This window comes from Pelodiscus sinensis, chromosome 3 (assembly GCF_049634645.1).
Source record: "Pelodiscus sinensis isolate JC-2024 chromosome 3, ASM4963464v1, whole genome shotgun sequence".
Taxonomy (NCBI): Eukaryota; Metazoa; Chordata; order Testudines; family Trionychidae; genus Pelodiscus; species Pelodiscus sinensis.
In genome coordinates, this window is record NC_134713.1 from 80,786,291 (window position 1) to 80,804,770 (window position 18,480).

At 41.2% G+C, this 18,480-nt stretch overlaps 1 long non-coding RNA gene across 1 annotated transcript; it reads left to right on the forward strand.

Moving 5' to 3' along the window:
* The first annotated feature begins 433 nt into the window (after positions 1 to 433).
* LOC142827857 (uncharacterized) lies at positions 434 to 18,247 on the forward strand. The gene is made up of 3 exons (XR_012902639.1): positions 434 to 635; positions 4,550 to 4,657; positions 10,951 to 18,247. It is a non-coding gene; the product is annotated as an uncharacterized LOC142827857 (long non-coding RNA).
* Positions 18,248 to 18,480: the final 233 nt, after the last annotated feature.

The window sequence follows — 18,480 nt, forward strand, 5'->3', positions numbered from 1 at the left end:
TTATTGGGGTAAGAGGTTGTAGGGGTACGACTTGACCACGTGACACTAGGGTTCTATAAAAATTAAATAAGGGCTAAAATCTACCTCTCCAAGTATTTTCTAAACTATTCTCAGCTTCATTGTGACTGTTAAGGATGCTATATAACAATGAAGACAGACATATAAGAAATATAATAATAAGATTTCTTTTGAACCATAGCCCCATGAATTAAAGTCCATCAAAAGTTTCCCTAACAAAGGCCTAGAGACAAATTCAGATTTGATACTATATGGTGAACATTCATAGATGCTTTATAAACTTAGTACATCATAAACACTGTATCAGATAAAGGAAAATTGAGTGGTTCTCACTGAGCTGCACAGCAGATATCAAATGATAAATCTCTGGTTGTTTATCTGCAGGAGGGAAACTTCTATTCATTATCTACAGCATTTTTGAATAGTCTTCTATGAAATACAAAAGGCCACTGTGGTCTTACAAAGCCCTTGTGTTCAATCACCAGTGAATTCCAAAATACATTCCCTTGTTAAAAATTAGCTAGTGTTACACCATATTTCACACTCATCTCTGCAGATCGGAGCAGGCTTTGATAATGAGTACCATGCAACTATGTATCTGGAGGCAGAATGAGAGGGTAAAATATTGTGTTTTGTTGAGTTTCGTGCAGCCTATTTCACAATTTTGCTACTTTTCAGAGGCTTAACAAACAGTAATTGATGTTTTTGTTAGTTTTGTTAAATGTAAATCATTTAAAGTTATCTAATATGCTTATAAAGTCTCAGAAGGGCAGCCTTGTTAGTCTGTAACTAAAAATGAGTAGTCCTGTGGCACTTTAGAGACTAGCAAAAATACTACACTATATATATTTTTGTTAGGGTCAAAGGTGCCACAGGACTACTCATTTTAAATATGCTTATATGCAGGCTAAATCACAGTGCCAATGATTTAGGATCTGGATCTTGCTGCTAAACATGTCATTTTATTTAGTTTCTATGGATTATAGACGGGAATAATGAGATGAAATAGGACTGAGTTTTTTAGTACAATTAGCTGCATAGGTCAAGGAAATAACATCTTCCTGGTCCAAATATCCCTGAGAATTCTCATCACAAGATTGTAGAACAAATAAACCAAGTGAAAACAGAAAGTCTAAAATATATGCGCATACTTAGAAAATACTTAGCATTGGAATGTTCTCAACATTAAGGAGAGTTAATTGAAGATAATGTGGATTTCTTTTTGATCCAATGTATTTTCAGGCACCCTGACCCCAGAGTTAAAGGACTTCTATAAGTAGAATAGTAGGATCTCTCCAATTCCTGCTGCTACTTCAACCCTTAAAGACAAAGTCATTTTTAGGATATAGGCATTTATATACTCTGAAAACAAAGGATGGATGGGACAAGCCAGACTGCTATTCCTGAATATGAGGAAAAGTCCACTTGGAAAGGAAATGTTAACCATCCACTTTATCCCCAACCCCAAAAGATAGTATCAGTAAAGGTAGGTCTAGAGCAGGTCACTGCAGCTTTTAGCACTTATGTGAAGAGGCTCCTAGGCTGATGGAAGAAACTGTCCTATCAGCATAGGACTTTCTACATGGTGGGGAGGGGGAAATTGGGTCAGAGTAACTACATTCTGAGGGAAGTGGGTTTTTTCACACCCCTGAGAAAAATAGTTATACCTGTGATGCTGGTGGACCAGATGTATGCTCGTGCCAAAGATCCAGAGCAATTCACTTCTGAGTTTGTATAGGTCAAAGTATATTGTTATATATTTAAAAGTGCATTTGATGTTTAAACTTCAGGAAAACTAATGATGTTGGTTGCATTATTTTCACTTATCTGTGCCCTGCTATAATGTAATAGCAAATGTTTACATTGTTTATATTCCTGTAAATAACCCATCAAATAGGAGGAGGCCTGGTGGCATGCAATGAAGAACTTTAACTGTGAAATACTATTTTCAAAACAAGTGCTCATTGTGTGTGATGATTAGAAATAAAGGGTCTGAATGCATTCGTAACTCTTTATCATCAAAAGAAAAGACCATGTCTGTAGTGACTCTGATTTATTTTTGTGGCAAGACATAAGCATGAGTTCAAGGAAAGATTTTCTGTCTCCTGGTTGTTGGGGCTTTTACAGGGAAGTGTACCAGGTGCAAAGCAGAGATCTCCAGAGGTGATCTGGGTACCCTGAAAGAGTTTTGGGAAATTGGCAGTTTATTACACCATGGCCACCATTTAGAGTCACAAACTGTGATTTGCCTGTGTGTATATTTTACTTGCTTTAACCTCTCAATAACTCTCTTTGCCTTTTCTTACCGTACGTCTAGACTACAGGCTTTTGTCGACAGAAGTTTTGTCGACAGATACTGTCAACAAAGCTTCTGTCGACAAAGAGCGTCTAGACTACATTCAGTTCTGTCGACAAAGCAAGCTGCTTTGTCAACAAAACCCTGTAGTCTAGACACAACCCTAGATGCAATAACAACTTCTGTCAACAGAACTCTGTCGACAAAAGGCGTTATGCCTCGTAAAATGAGGTTTACCAGCGTCGACAAAACTGCTGAGTTCTGTCGACGTTATGTCGACCGAACTCAGCGGTAGTGTAGACGCAGGTATAGTTTTGTCGACAAAAGTCCACTTTTGTCGACAAAATTCTGTAGTCTAGACACACCCTTAGGTAGTGCATCTTTAGTTAGTTTACTATTTGTGTTTGGTGTAAAATGTGAAGTACCAAATTAACAGGTCACTTGGGACAGAGAGCAACCTGATGTGTGGTTTTTGGTATAATTTAGGGTGAGTCTACACAACAGGGTTAACTTGAAATAAGTTATGCAAATTGAGCTACGTCAGTTGCACAGCTTATTTCTAAATAGCTTATTTCGAAATTGGGAGCATCTATACAGCACTTATTTTGAAATAGAGCTCTTTTCCTCTGACTTCCCTTACTCCTCGTTCAATGAGGGTTACAGGAGTCAGAGCAAGAAGTCCTCCAGTTTGACAGTAATTCAACATTATTTTAAAATAACTGCCTGCTGTGTAGATGTGGACTAAGTTATTTCGAAATAATGTTGCTACGTAGACATACCCTTTTGCTGTGTCTAAATTGGCATCCCTTTCCGGAAAAGGGATGCTAATGAGACACATCGCAATTGCAAATCCGCGGGGGATTTAAATATCCCCCGCGGCATTTGCATTTACATGGCTGCCGCTTTTTACCAGCTCGGGGATAAGCCGGAGAAAAGCGCCAGGCTAGACGTGATTCTCCAGAAAATAAGCCCTTTAAAGTAGGAATAAGAGATCCTCCGGGAAAGGGCTTATTTTCCGGAGAATCATGTCTAGACTGGCGCTTTTCTCTGGCTTATCCCCGAGCCGGAAAAAAGCGGCAGCCATGTAAATGCAAATGCCGCAGGGGATATTTAAATCCCCCGCGGATTTGCAATTGCGATGTGTCTCATTAGCATCCCTTTTCCGGAAAGAGATGCCAATGTAGACACAGCCTTATTGTTTATCCCAAAGGGTATGTCTACACTTCATGGCTATTTCTGGATACCAGAGGTATCCTGATATAGCTACCCCATGTCTACATAAGCTGCTTGTTATTTTGAAATATTTTTCGAAATAATGGGCATGCTACTTCAGCATTCTGGTAACCCTCATTCCATGAGTGTTAAGGGATGTCTCAAAATAGCATGATATTTCAAAATATGGCATTGTATAGATGAGCCAAATTTCAAAATAAGCTATTTTGAAATAGATTCGAAATAAGATAAGCAATTTGCATTGTGCACATTGCATGTCTTATTTCAAGTTTAGGGTGCAGGGTAGACATACCCAAAGTCGGAGTGGCAAGATCTAAAAAGACTGTCTCACGAGGGACTCACAGACTGTTAAAGTGATCCAGGAATTCAAATGTATCGCTGGCTTGGTGAGATCTAGTTATAAAACACACCATCAGCTTGGGGTACCTCCTCTGTTTTCTGATTGTCTGCCCTGAAGTAGGCACTCACAGTTGTGAGTTACTCCAGACACTGTGACAATACCAATAAGATCTTTAGAGTAGATGACCAAAAAGACATTACCTTTTACCTTTGATCTCTAACTACTATGTCCTATTCTGCCTGCCTAAATTAGGATCAAACGATCCTTAACCGTGGAACATAAACTGAGTATAAACAGTAGCATGGGTGTTAGTGTCTGGAACATCTGTCCTGCCAGCCATACAGTGTTCATACAGAATGTGATATTAACATATTAAAATGATCAGCTTCCTAAACAAAGTCTTTAAATAACTTCAGTGGAGAAATAAAGGGAATGATCTGACACCAACACATGAGACATGATCTTGAATACAGATTTGGCTCCTTCAAATATGGATTAAAGTGAACTTGAAATGAAATACACAGTTGTTTCAGAAGTTTAAAGCTGAAAGGAAGTCATTCGTCATAGTGAAGGAATGTTTGATCTGATGTACAGTCGTGTAGCTCAAAAACTTCATTGCTAACAACATTTATCTCTGTTCTCTCTGTAAATTCTAATAATAGAAGGCACGACCAGAAGAAATTCAATACGCTCAATAAGTGGGAACATTGGTCTGTATCGAATGTACAGAAAATAGTCACAGCAGACAATTTAGAGTGTATCACTATACTGTAAGTATATCAGTTTATGTTGTTTGTGTTTCTCACCAGTTTGATGAGAGGGATGAAGAATTCTCAAAACAACACTTACTTAAAGTGTTCCATTGATTTAGTGTGGTTTAAAATAATTTACTAGAGCCAAAGAAAGTGCATGAATAATTATTTTTAATGTTGACAGCAACTGGCATCTGAATGTACATGGGACTTTACCTTGGCATTCCTTCATATCTTTCTGGGTAGTAATAGCACAGCCAGTCTTGATTATTATCTATTATATTTTTTGTTTCTATGATAATCACATAGGAAGGCAGAATAAACAGAGGGCATTATGTAGCATACAGATGAAGCAACAAGGAGGTGATTGGCCATATCCTTATGATACAGTTTATTTAGTATATGAAGTACACAACTATTTGAAATACTCAAGTAACTCAAGGTATGTCTACACTACAGTGCTAATTCAAACTAACTTAGATCTAATTAGTTAATTCGAACTAAGCTAATTCGAACTAACGCATCCAGACTAAAAAACTAGTTCGAATTAGCGTTTTGCTAATTCGAATTAGCATGTCCACATTAAGTGGACCCTGAACCAGGGTTAAGGATGGCCAGAAGCAGTGCCGGCAGGGCATCAGATGAGGACTTAGAGCGTGGAGCTGCTGCCTCAGGCTAGCCGAGGGCTGTGCTTAAAGGGACCCAACCCCCACCCCGGACAGACAGTTCTCAGGGGTGCCCCGTTTGCAAAGCAGTCCTGTCTTGGAGTGTCCTGAGTTCCCACACTGGGCACATCACAGCACTCGGCCATCAGACTGGCTGCACTTGCCGCAGGCTGCCATCTGGGGAGAGGGGACAATTGGGGGGCTACAGGAGAGCTTCCACCCCCAGAAGCCAGCAGAGCTGGCCCAGTCCTCCCCATCGGGGGCTCGTACCCCATTCCTCCCTCACCTCCTTCCACTTACCGTTCCCTAACCCCCCTTCCTGATGTACAAAATAAAGAAAACGTGTGGTCAAAAATAGAATCTGTCTTTATTGAACAAAACTCGGGGAGACTGGGAAAAGGAGGTGGGAGAGGGGAAGAGAGAGGGTGGGAGAGGGAAGGGTAACTAAAAGGATCAGAGGTTTGGAACAGGTCCCATATGAAGCGAGGCTAAAGAGACTGGGACTTTTCATTTTAGAAAAGAGGAGACTGAGGGGGGATATGATAGAGGTCTATAAAAGGATGAGTGGGGTGGAGAGGATGCATCAAGAAAAGTTCTTCATTAGTTCCCATAATAGAAGGACTAGAGGACACCAAAGGAAAGGAATGGGTAGCAGGCTTCAAACTAGTAACAGAAAGTTGTTCTTCACAAAGCAAAGAGTCAACCTGTGGAACTCCTTGCTGCAGGAGGCTGTGAAGGCTAGAACTAGAACAGAGTTTAAAGAGAAGTGAGATAAAGTGATGGAGGTTGGGTCCATGGAGTGGTATTAGCCAGGGGGTAGGAGTGGTGTCCCTGCCCAAAGTTTGTGGAAGGCTGGAGAGAGATGGTACGAGACAAATGGCTTGGTCACTGTCTTTGGTCCATCCCCTCCAGGGTCTCCAGGGACGGCTGCTGTCGGCAGACAGGCTACTGGGCTAGATGGACCTTTGGTCTGACCCAGTACGGCCATTCTAAGGTCAGGGCTCAGGGGTCTCAGTGGACCACCTTGATTTTCATGCACACCTGCTCCTGGGTGGCAAGGCTGGCAGTTCTCCTGCCCTAGCGGCCACTTTCCTGTGCCTAGTGCAGAGGTCGTGGATGAGGTCCACGATGTCCGCACTAGACCAGGTGGGTGCCTGCCTCTTGCGGTCCCGGGCAAGCTCTCAGGAGCCGCCAGCCTGGTCCCGGGAAGAGGGGGAGGGCTGGGGGGCATCGGGTGGCTGGCTCGAGCCGTGCCAGGTGCAGGGTCTGCTGGCTGAGTACTGGCAGGCTTGCACCTGGCACAGGCATTGTAGCCAGCCCGTGCCCCTTTAAGGAGTCCAGGGCCGGGAGGGGGGCAATAGAGTTTCCCTGGTGTTGGCCAGAGTGGCCACCAGGGAAACCTGGGGAGGGCTAGCCTCCCACTAGTTCAAATTAAGGGGCTACACACCCCTTAATTCGAACTAGTAAGTTCGAACTAGGCTTAGTCCTCGTAGAATGAGGTTTACCTAGTTCGAACTAAGCGCTCTGCTAGTTCGAATTAAGTTCGAACTAGCGGAGCGCTAGTGTAGCACCTATCAAAGTTAATTCGAACTAACATCCGTTAGTTCAAATTAACTTTGTAGTGTAGACATACCCTCATATACATATCCTTGCCATAACTAGTAGGCTTTATCTTCTTTTTACACCATACTGCCTTTTCATATTGATCTGCTCCCCTTAGAATATTCATTTATGTTCCTTGTGAACAAGTGTACAAAGATAAAAAATACCTCAAGTACCACCAGGGGTAGAGCACAGTAGTTAAAAAAGAAGATAAAATATCCTTTTCTCCTAGGAAACTTCAATTACCTCCACAGTACTTCAAGACTAATTACTGCCTGTTTAAGTAGCTTACACTTTGATTTACCTATGCATTGTGATGGCCTCCAAGCCAGGAGGTCTTTATGAATAAGTGTGTTAATGATGGGCTCAGCATATAGTCATATCTAAGACAACCTTCCTCCTTTTTTAATATTCACATACAACGCAGAAATAGATCATTCTGACAGTGCTGTTTCACTGAAGTAGCAGTTAATATACTGAATAAGAAAAAAATATATTTAAGAAAAAAAATGAAAGCAAACAATATACAACTAGACATATTTATGATGAAAGGTGGGGTTAAAAGAGAACTTGTCAAAAGCACATAAGTAGGATTCAGATAAACTTGAATGGAAATAAGCCACTAAATAAACCTTTTTCTGAGCGCGCTCGCGCACACACACACACACACACACACACACCCATGCTAGGGCTGATCAAATATTTTAGTTTGAATAATTTGTCTTAATTTTTGCAAGACTATTTGCTGAAAATGTATCCTATTATTTGCCCATCTTTAATTTCTATATCTCTATATTTTTCATTATCTGATTTTTTTTTTTGGCTATACAGTTCTTTGGGAATCTTCTCAATTATAAACTTGAATACTTTCTGTGGAATTATATTCCATCCAAAGACACACGTGTCCTCCCAGATTAATGAGTGTTAGACTCATAGACTTTAAGGACAGAAGGGACCATTATGATCATCTAGTCTGACCCCCTGCACAGTACAGGCCACAGAATCTCACCCACCCCTCCTAGAATAATCCTCTCACCTATATCTCAGATATTGAAGCCTTCAAATACTTTGAAGACCCCAAGATGAAGAGATCCTCCAGCTGTGATCTGTACCCCATGTGACAGAGGAAGGCGAAAAACCTCCAGGGTCTCTGCCAATCTACCCTGGAGGAAAATTCCTTCCTGACCCCAAATATGGCGATCAGCTAAACCCTGAGCATGTGGGTAAGACTCACCCGCCAGACACCCAGAGAGTTCTCTATAGTAACTCCTATCATCACTCCATTGACCTATTTCCCACAGATAATGAATGGTCAATTAGTTACCAAGATCATGTTATCTCATCAAACCATCCCCTTCATAAACCCATCTAATTTAATCTTGAAACCAGATAGATCTTTTGCCCCCACTACTTCCCTTGGAAGGCTATTCCAGAACTTCACTCCTCTAATGGTTAGAAACCTTCGTCTAATCTCAAGTCTAAACTTCCTACTAGCCAGCTTATATCCATTTGTTCTTGTGTCCACATTGGTATTAAACTTAAATAATTCCTCTCCCTCCCTGGTATTCATCCCTCTAATATATTTAAAGAGTGCAATCATTTCCCCCCTCAGCCTTCTTTTGGTTAAGGTAAACAAGCCAAGCTCCTTAAGTCTGCCTTCATAAGACAGGTTTTCCATTCCCCGGATCATCCTAGTGGCCCTTCTTTGTACCTGTTCCATTTTGAATTCATCCTTCTTAAACATGGGAGACCAGAACTGCACACAGTATTCCAAATGGGGTCTCACCAATGCCTTGTATAATGGCACTAACACCTCCTTATCTCTACTGGAAATACCTCGCCTAATACATCCCAAGACCGTATTAGCCTTTTTCACGGCCATGTCACAATGGCGGCTCATAGTCATCCTATAATCAACCAGGACTCCAAGGTCCTTCTCCTCCTCCGTTACTTCCAACTGTTGTGTCCCCAGCTTATAACTAAAATTCTTGTTATTAATCCCTAAATGCATAACCTTACACTTCTCACTATTAAATTTCATCCTATTGTTATCACTCCAATTTACAAGATCATCCAGATCTTCCTGTATGATATCCCGATCCTTTTCTGAATTGGCAATACCTCCCAACTTTGTGTCATCCGCAAATTTTATCAGGACACTTCCACTTTTGGTGCCAAGGTCAGCGATAAAAAGATTAAATAAAATGGGCCCCAAAACTGATCCCTGAGGAACTCCACTAGTAACCTTCCTCCAACCTGACAGTTCACCTTGCAATATAACCCGCTGTAGTCTCCCCTTTAACCAATTACTTTGACATCTGACATCTTTGTGGGGACAGGGAAAGTAAGCTGCTCCCCTTCTTGACTACAGGATATCACTGATAAATGCTGCCTGCAAACGCTCTACAATCATTAGCGGGACCCAAACAAATAGATAAATTAGATGTATTCAAATCAGCAGGGCTGACAAATTTCACCCTAGTATACTTAAAGAACTAGCTGAGGCTCTATTAGAACCATTAGTGATTATCTCCAAGAACTGCTGGAGGATGGGTTAGTTCCCAGAGGACTGGAGTAAGGTTCTGTTTTGCTCATCTGTAAAAAGGAAAACAAAGTAGACCTGGGATATTGTAGCTCAGTTAGACTAACTTTGATACCCATACAAATACAAGGATAAATTATCAAACAATCATTTCGAAAGCACACAGAGGTTAATAGGATTATAAGAAACATCCAACATGGGTTTGTCAAGAACATATTATGCCAAACCAACTTCTTTGACAGAGTTAACTGCCAAGTGGATGGGGGGAAGCTGTAGACTTCATTCATTTTGGTTTTAGTAAGGCTTTTGACCCAGTCCAAGATGATATTCACATAAGCAAATAGGGAAATGTGAGCTAGATTAAATTATTATGAAGTGAATGCATAACTGGTTGAAAAACTATACTCAAAGGCTACATCTACACTGCAAGGTTTTTGTGCAAAAACCTGCGAAGCATCAACACTTCAAATCCGCTTTTGCACAAGTAAATTGGCAGTAAAATGGCAGAACAGAAGGCTTTTTCCAGTGTAGGTAAACCTCCTTTTATGAGGAATAACTCCTTTTTGTGCAAGAGTTCTTGTGCAAAAAGGCAAGTGTGGATGCTCTGAAGGGTAAAAAACCCCTATGGGAAAAATGTGCTCTGATGGCCATTCACAGAATGGCCATCAGAGCTTTCCTGTGCAAGAGCGTCCATACAGTGTGGATACACTCTTGAGCAAAAGCACATAGCTTCCAAGTTGCGCTTTGAGGTGTGGACGTGCTCTTGTGCAAGAAGTTTTTGCACAAAAACTCTTGCGCAAAAGGCTTCTTGTGCAAGAAGCCTGCAGTGTAGATGTAGCCAAAGAGTAATGATCACTTGTTTGCTGTTAAACTGGGAAGTTGTGAACTATTGGGTTCCCATAGGGTTTGTCCTGGTTCCAGCCCTATTTTCATTAATGACTTGGATAATGGGGTGAGAAGAATTTACATATAAAATGTGTGAATGATGGCTAGTCTGGAAGGGGTTTCAAGAACTTTGGAGGACAACATTAGAATTAAGAATGACCTTTAGAACTACAGAATTGTTCTGAAATCAGTAAGATGGAGCTTAGTAAAGTGCAAAGTATTACATGCAGGAAGGAAACAATCAAATGTACATATACAAAGTAGAATATAACTGGTTAAGCAGTATTACTCTTGAAAAGGATCTGGGGATTATAGCTGATCACAAATTGAATATGTGCCAACAGTGTAATCCGTTGTGGCAAAGGCTAATATTCTGGGGTGCATTAATGGGAATATTAATGCAAAAACTGGATGAGATGAAGACCTAACTGCTCTCACTCCAAAGGGTGACGACTCCTTTCAGGTCAAGGTTTAGATGTGGTGGTAGTGAAGAAGTTGGAGAAATCTTCTACATTGCTGGTGCTCTTTCTATTCTTGCTCTGTAGATAAACAGAAGACTTTTATTCAGCATGTTTGCAACCACTACAATCAGTTTAATGAGAATTTTTTTTTGCCAGGTTAATTGTCTGCTGACCAACAACTTGGGAGCTTGGATTCCAGAAGCCATGATAGCTTTCTGTCTGTCTGTCTGTCTGTCTGTCTCTCTCTCTCACACAGCCACATACACACACGCACGCGCGTGCTGCCAGAACTGTTGAGTCAATGGGGAAGTACAGATTTGGTGATAAGGAGAGGTGGAGTTGCTGATGCAGCACTAGGAAGTACAGAAGAAAGAATCTCTACCTGTGAGAACTGGCAAAAGAGAGGAAAGCCAGACATGCAAGTGTGAGGCTGAAAAAGGAATCAGAACAAATGCTTTAAATAGAGAAGTAAATACATGACTATACCCATCCTGCCAAAATTTAGAAAAGCAAGAGGGAAGCGCAGCTGCATTCTGGACTGATTACAAAGCAACAAAGAGAACCTATCTCCATAACAAACAAGAGACAGCTGCAGAACTAGCCGCAGCTTTGAAGAGGCAGGAACTGCCATGATACACGGAGAAAAGCCACCACTGCCTCAAAGAAGCAAATCAAATCATTTGTATAGAGGAACAAACAAAACAAGAAACAACCAACCAAAAAAGTACTACCAGTAGAACTGGAAAGATTTGCCAAAATTGAGTCCAATACCAAAATGTTTGATTTTGAAAACATAGGGAGTTGAAGCTATGGTATCCCAGATATGAAAGGTTCTGATTGGCTTCCTGTCTAGCTCAGAAGATAGAAGAATGTAAGATACTTTTCCTGATTATCATTGTATGTGTTCATCCATCGAGGTTGATGAGGACCACCCAGTGTCATCAGTTTAGTTGGGGGTGGGTTCGGAGATGGCTGATTAGTCCAATCCAAGCCCGAAATTGACGGTTACAGTGGGGACATGAAAGATCAGACTGCCGACCGGAGGAAGATAAGATACCAGCCCTGGACTTGCGAAGAAAACGTTTCTCTGCAGCATAACTCAGTCTCTTTTGTTCGTGGGCTATTGCACCATCATGTATTCATCTGCGCCAGGCGGAACAATCATCAGCACTGCTCTCCCAGTTTCCAGGATCCATGTTACAGTTCTTAAGGGAGGCCTTAAGGGTGTCTTTGAATCTCTTCTTTTGACCTCCAAGAGATCGCTTGCCGTGTTCTAATTCACCATAGAGCATCTTCTTGGGCAATCGATCATCAGACATGTGCACAACATGGCCAGCTCATCTGAGTTGTGCCTTGCAAATGGTGTGAATGCTTGTCATATTAGCTTGTAGAAGAACATCAGTATCTGGAACTTTGTACTGCCATCTTATCTTCAGCAGTTTCCGTAGACAGTTCAGGTGGAAGTGATTCAGCTTTTTTGCATGATGACTATATACAGTCCAGGTCTCACAAGACGACCGCCGAGTAGACTTTTAGCTTGGTCTCAGTCTTAATGCCTCTTCAATTCCAAACATTAGGTTGAAGCCTTCCAAAAGCTGCACTGGCTCTGGCGATTCTAGTATTCACCTCCTTGTCGATGTTGGCTGCCTTCGATAAAGTGCTGCCAAGATATGTAAACCTGTCCACATTATCAAGCTTCTGGCCATTGACAGTGATGGATGGCTCAGTGTAGTCACAGCCAGGAGTGGGCTGATGCAGAACCTTGGTTTTTTTGGTGGAGATCGTGAGGCCAAAGCTCATGCACGCTGCGGAAAATAGATTCATGCAGTGTTGCATGCCTGCTTGCGTACCTGAGTTGAGGGCGCAGTCATCTGCAAATAGAAAGTCACGAATGGTCTCGAACTGAACCTTCGTTCTGGTCTGAAGCCTCCTCAAGTTAAATAGCCTTCCATCAAAACGGTAGCGCAAGTCGATCCCGACATTACTTTCTCTAAAGGCGTCAATCAGCACAGCAGAGAACATAAGGCTGAAGAGACTGGGGGCCAGGATGCATCCCTGTTTCACACCGTTTGTGACTGTGAATGGCTCTGAATAATTGCCATGATCTTGGACTCTGGCAAGCATGCCGTCATGGAACTGCTTCACCATTTCAATGAAGGTATCTGGGCATCCAAATTTAGCCATAATCTTCCAGAGGCCCTCACGACTGACAGAGTCAAATGCTTTAGTTAGATCCACAAAGACAGTGTAGAGCTGGACATTCTGTTCTTGACACTTTTCTTGTAGTTGTCTGGCGGCAAATATCATGTCATTTGTACCTCGTCCTTTCCTGAAGCCACACTGACATTCCGGCAAGAGACCTTGGTCAAGGTGCTGTGTGAGTCTGCTTAAAAGTATTCTGGCAAGGACCTTTCCTGCAACACAGAGCAGAGTGATTCCTCTGTAATTGTCACAAGAGTAGTGATTTCCCTTGCACTTGTATAGATGAATAATAGACGCATCTTTGAAGTCTTGCGGAATACATTTCTGTTTCCACATCTCACAGAACATTTCAGTAAGCCTCTTAATTAACTTGGGTCCACCAGATTTATAAATTTCATCTGGAGTAGAATCAGCTCCAGGAACTTTACTGTTGGAGAGCAATTCAGTGGCCTTTTGAGTTTCCAGGACTGTTGGAGGATCAGCCAGGCTTTCGCTGATCTCCACCTGAGGCAGGTGGTTTATTGCCTCCTCGTTGATAGAAGAGGGCCTGTTAAGGACATCAGCAAAGTGCTCTGCCCAGCGATTAAGGATCTTCTCCTTATCAGTGAGCAAAGTACTACCATCTGCGCTCAAGAGAGGGGCTGAACCAGATATGACTGGGCCATACACAGCCTGAAGAGCATTGTAGAAGTTCCTCATATCGTGTCTGTCAGCAAAGGACTGGATCTCATCAGCTTTCTGGCTCAGCCATGTGTCCTGCATCTCACGTAGCTTCATCTGTACAGTCTGACGTATCTTGGTGAAGGCAACTTTTTTTGATTATCATTAGTGATACCTTAAACAACTCTGAGAGGAGTTGTATATTCACAGGTTGTATATTATTCAGAATGTTACATTTAGAATAGGCACTATCGCTCCAAGAATGAAGACCTGCAAAGACCAGAAGTGGATCCAATGGTTCTGCATTGAGTGTTTTTGGTTCATTTATACAGAAACTAGTAAGATAAGGGCTGCTCCAGCTGGCAGGCAGCCCAGCTCAGTACCGTCTTGCACCGGGTCTGGGACTTACCCCTGTTGTGCCTCTGCAGTTTAAATGTTGTAGGAGCCGAGCTGCCTGTGTGCCCATCTCCTACTACATTTAAACTGCAGAGCCACAGTGGGAGTAGCTCCTGGACCCACCGCGAGCTGGGACTGAGCGCCTTCCCTTATTGACTAATCGTGTAGTCAATAAAAATTCTGTTGACTACACAATTTAGCCATTTATCACCTCTTAGCATCCTTACTTACCATAGCTGCAAACAATAAAGGGTTTTGTCTAATGGAGAAGTTGAAAGCACATATACTAAAAAAAGTTAAGTGAGAAAATAAAGTTGTTTCCAGCAGCAACTAAAGTTCACACACCTACCATGAAAAGCCAACAAATACAAAGAATGCAAGGCATAAGGATGTTTTTCTAGATACAGGAATCTTGGTTCTTACACAGTGAAGTGGGGCTCTTTCTATACCATGCTTGGCAAACGTAGTTTTAGTACATAATCCCTTTAAAGAGTCATGTTTGTGTAGATCTCACACTGCTTAGCAAAAACATGTTGCGAGATAGAAAGGGAATGTCTCCATTAGAAAATTATTTAGAAATAACTTATTTCAAAATAATAATGCACAAAAAAACTAGAAATAACTATTTTGAAATATGAGTTATTACTCATGGAAAGCAGGAGTTTTTATTTTAAAATAACGGGCTTGGTAGTATGGATGCTCCACTTGTTACTTCTAAATAACTCCCCAGTGAAAATCAGGGCAAAGTGATCTACTTGCTAAAATTGACTGGACACTAAGGCCGTGTCCAGACTCAGGGTTTTTTTTGGGAAAAGTAGCCTTTTCCCGAAAAAACTTCCCCTGCGTCCAGACTCAAGCCACGTTCTTTCGAAATTATTTCAAAAGAACGCGGCTTTTCTTTCGATGGCGGTAAACCTCATTTCACGAGGAAGAACGCCTTCTTTCGAAAGTTCCTCTTTCGAAAGAAGGCGTTCTACAATGTAAAGAGGCTGTCTTCGAAAGAGAGCATCCAGACTCGCTGGGTGCTCTCTTTCGAAAAAGCGGATTTCCTCTATCGAAAGATCCGCCTGCAGTCTAGACGCGATCTTTCGAAAGAGGCTCTTTCGAAAGATGCTTTCGAAAGAGCCTCTTTCGAAAGAAGCCTGCAGTCTAGACATAGCCTAAGGCTACATCTACACTGCACAGTTATTTCAGAATAAGCTATTCCGGAATAGTTATTCCGAAATAGCTTATTTCAAAATAGCATGTCTATACTGCAGGGAAGCCTCAAAATTAGACCAGGGCAGTCTTCCCTAATGTAGATTTGCTATCTCGATTTAGAGCCCCAGGATGAATAACTTAGAATGGCCCTGGTGAGGGGTTATTTTGAAATAGCAGCAGTGGAACGTTTACACACGCCTTGTTTTGAAATAGTTATTTTGGAATAGGCGTTATTCCTCGTAGAATGAGGTTTTCAGATTTTGGAATAAGCCGCCTGTTATTCTGAAATTATTTTGAAATAACAGAATGGCTGTGCAGATGCTCACATTGCTATTTCAAAATAACGGTGCAGTGTAGATGCACCCTCAGTGAAGAGAAATTGAAATATATGGAAAGGAACACAGAGGCCCCAATTTAGCACATAATGAAGTCTACCCATAATCAGCAATGTATTTAAGCATATGCTTAACGTTAATTTAATTATTAAGTCCCTTTGAAATCAACAAGATAAATATTATGTTTGAAATATCTTGAGATTCAGGCAAAGCTAGTAATGTCTGGAGCAAGTTAAATTTTATTTTTGCTTGTTTAGTGTCTTAAGAATTTTATCTGGTCTTCAAATTCCTATTTCTCATTAAATATGAGGCCAGCTTGTTTGTCTCAGAACTTCATTGCTCACCATGTTCCGCTTTGTTTCTTCCACAAACAAGAGTCTTGTTATGACAGGCAAATTGATCATGATCTGAGAGATTGTCTTGAAAAAAATTCTAACATTGAGCATATGTAGAAAGGGGGTAAATTAAAACAGTACTCTCCACCTGAGGTGATTAACACAGTACTACAGAGCTTTTTGCAAGAGGGATTTAACAGGAACTAATAATGCTCAATAGATACTTTGCCCTCTGATAATAAAGCTAGGATGTGTCTACACACCAAAGTTATTTTGAAATAATGGCTATTATGTCTAATAATAGCTTTCCAGGGGAGGCTTCTAAATTGCCAAACAATTGGCTAGTCTGCTCTCTCTCTCTCTCTCTCTCTCTCTCTCTCTCTCTCAAAAGATCTGTTGTGTTCCACATCAGAACAAAAATAAATTTTGAAACTCTGACATTTTTTCACAAAATGGAATTATTTTCTGGTCAGCCCTACTGTTAGTGCTCTTTGGCATGAACAAGATGCTCCTTCTAATTGCAGGACCCTATGCTCTTATACCTGTAGTAGGCAGCTTAGGCTGGCCCTAGTACTGAAATCCAAACAGCACATGACTGCACACATCAAAAGGAGAAATCTTCCATATTGAAAATGACTCCTAATTGAATGTGATGCCTCTAAACATAAAATACACTGCCTGTCATAAAACATACTTTTGCAAACTAAAATGCAAATGAGATTAATGACAAAATGTCTTACGAAATCACATCAAGCCCCAAGGCAATGTATAGGGCAAAGGAGATCATTAGCACTCTCAGTGTATTCTATACATTGCTAAAATGTCCCCACCATTTGATGTTTAGATTTAAATCCATGTAATTTAATTTTTTCAAGAAAGAATTCCAGGGTGGGACATTTTTAGAAAAGGTAGAGCACATCAGTAGCATAGAAAAAATCAGGAATTATTGGGTGAGGTTCTGTGCTGCATGATATACATATGCCAGACTAGATAAATTTACTGGTAGCTACTGCCCTTAAAAAAATCTGTTCTCATTTCTATATTGATGCAGTACTCTAGATAACTACATTTCAGAAGAGTTACCTTATTTTCTATTGTGGTTGTAGCTGGGTTGGTCCCAGGATACTAGAGACCCAAATTGAGTGCGGTGAGGTATTTTATTCTATTAAATTCTGCTGGTGAAAGCCACTAGTTTTTGAGCTTATACAGATGTCTTCCTTAGCTCTGCCCAGACTTTCAGAAGAGTTTGGTGTTAGAAAAGCTTGTCTCTTTCACTGACAAAGTTGGTCCAATAAAATAAATTGTCTCACTTTCCTCATCTACTTGATTTTTCTGTTGTTGTTTTGGGAAAAAATAAACTAGTCAAATGTTTCCAGTTCCTTCATCTCTGCCTTGTCAACTGTAAAGATCAGTATCACCCTTCGTACCAGATTGCTACATAGCAACTCAAACGGATGAATATAGGATGGAGTGGGACAGTTCAGTCATTGCTTAGCAACCTGTAAAGGTGGACAACCTGCAGTGCAGATGACCTACTCCAGTCACAGATGCCGTTTGCTCTAGCTAAAGTAAAAAAAGCTCTCATGGAAGTTTTTCAAATGTGCCTAAGGGGTTTAGGATCAGAGCTGCTATTCATTTACATTCTTTTGAGAGGCTCTCCAAGTGTTTTCAATTTGCTTTTACTCGCATTTAAATTTGAAGTTGACCTGAACCAAAACCCTGAAACCCACAGATCTTTGGAAGAAATATATCAGAATATACATCCAGAAAAATCAAAATCCTGGCTTTAACCACCCCCGGACTTTGGATTCAAAATCTATCTCAGATCTGAATTTATCAACTCATTCCCCTGTAGCTTAGATAGAATCATAGAATAATAGGACTGGAAGGGACCTCAAGAGGTCATCGAGTCCAGCCCCCCGCCCTCAAGGCAGGACCAAGCTCCGTCTACACCATCCCTGACAGATGTCTGTCTAACCTGTTCTTAAATATCTCCAGAGAGGGAGATTCCACCATCTCCCTTGGCAATTTATTCCAATATTTGACCACCCTGACAGTTAGGAATTTTTTCCTAATGTCCAATCTAAACCTCCCCTGCTGCACTTTAAGCCCATTACTCCTTGTCCTGTCCTCAGAAACCAAGAGGAACAAATTTTCTCCTTCCTCCTTGTGACACCCTTTTAGATATTTGAAAACCGCTATCATGTCCCCCCTTAATCTTCTTTTTTCCAAACTAAACAAGCCCAGTTCATGAAGCCTGGCTTCATAGGTCATGTTCTCTAAACCTTTAATCATTCTTGTCGCTCTTCTCTGTACCCTTTCCAATTTCTCCACATCTTTCTTGAAATGTGGCGCCCAGAACTGGACACAGTACTCCAGCTGAGGTCTAACTAGTGCAGAGTAGAGCGGCAGAATGACTTCACGAGTTTTGCTTACAACACACCTGTTGATATCAAATGTTTATTTAGAGAGGCCATTATTATTGTTCATAATATGATTTACTTGTTGATTTAAAGTAGCACTCAGAGGCCTCATCTAGGTTGTGACTCCATTGTTCT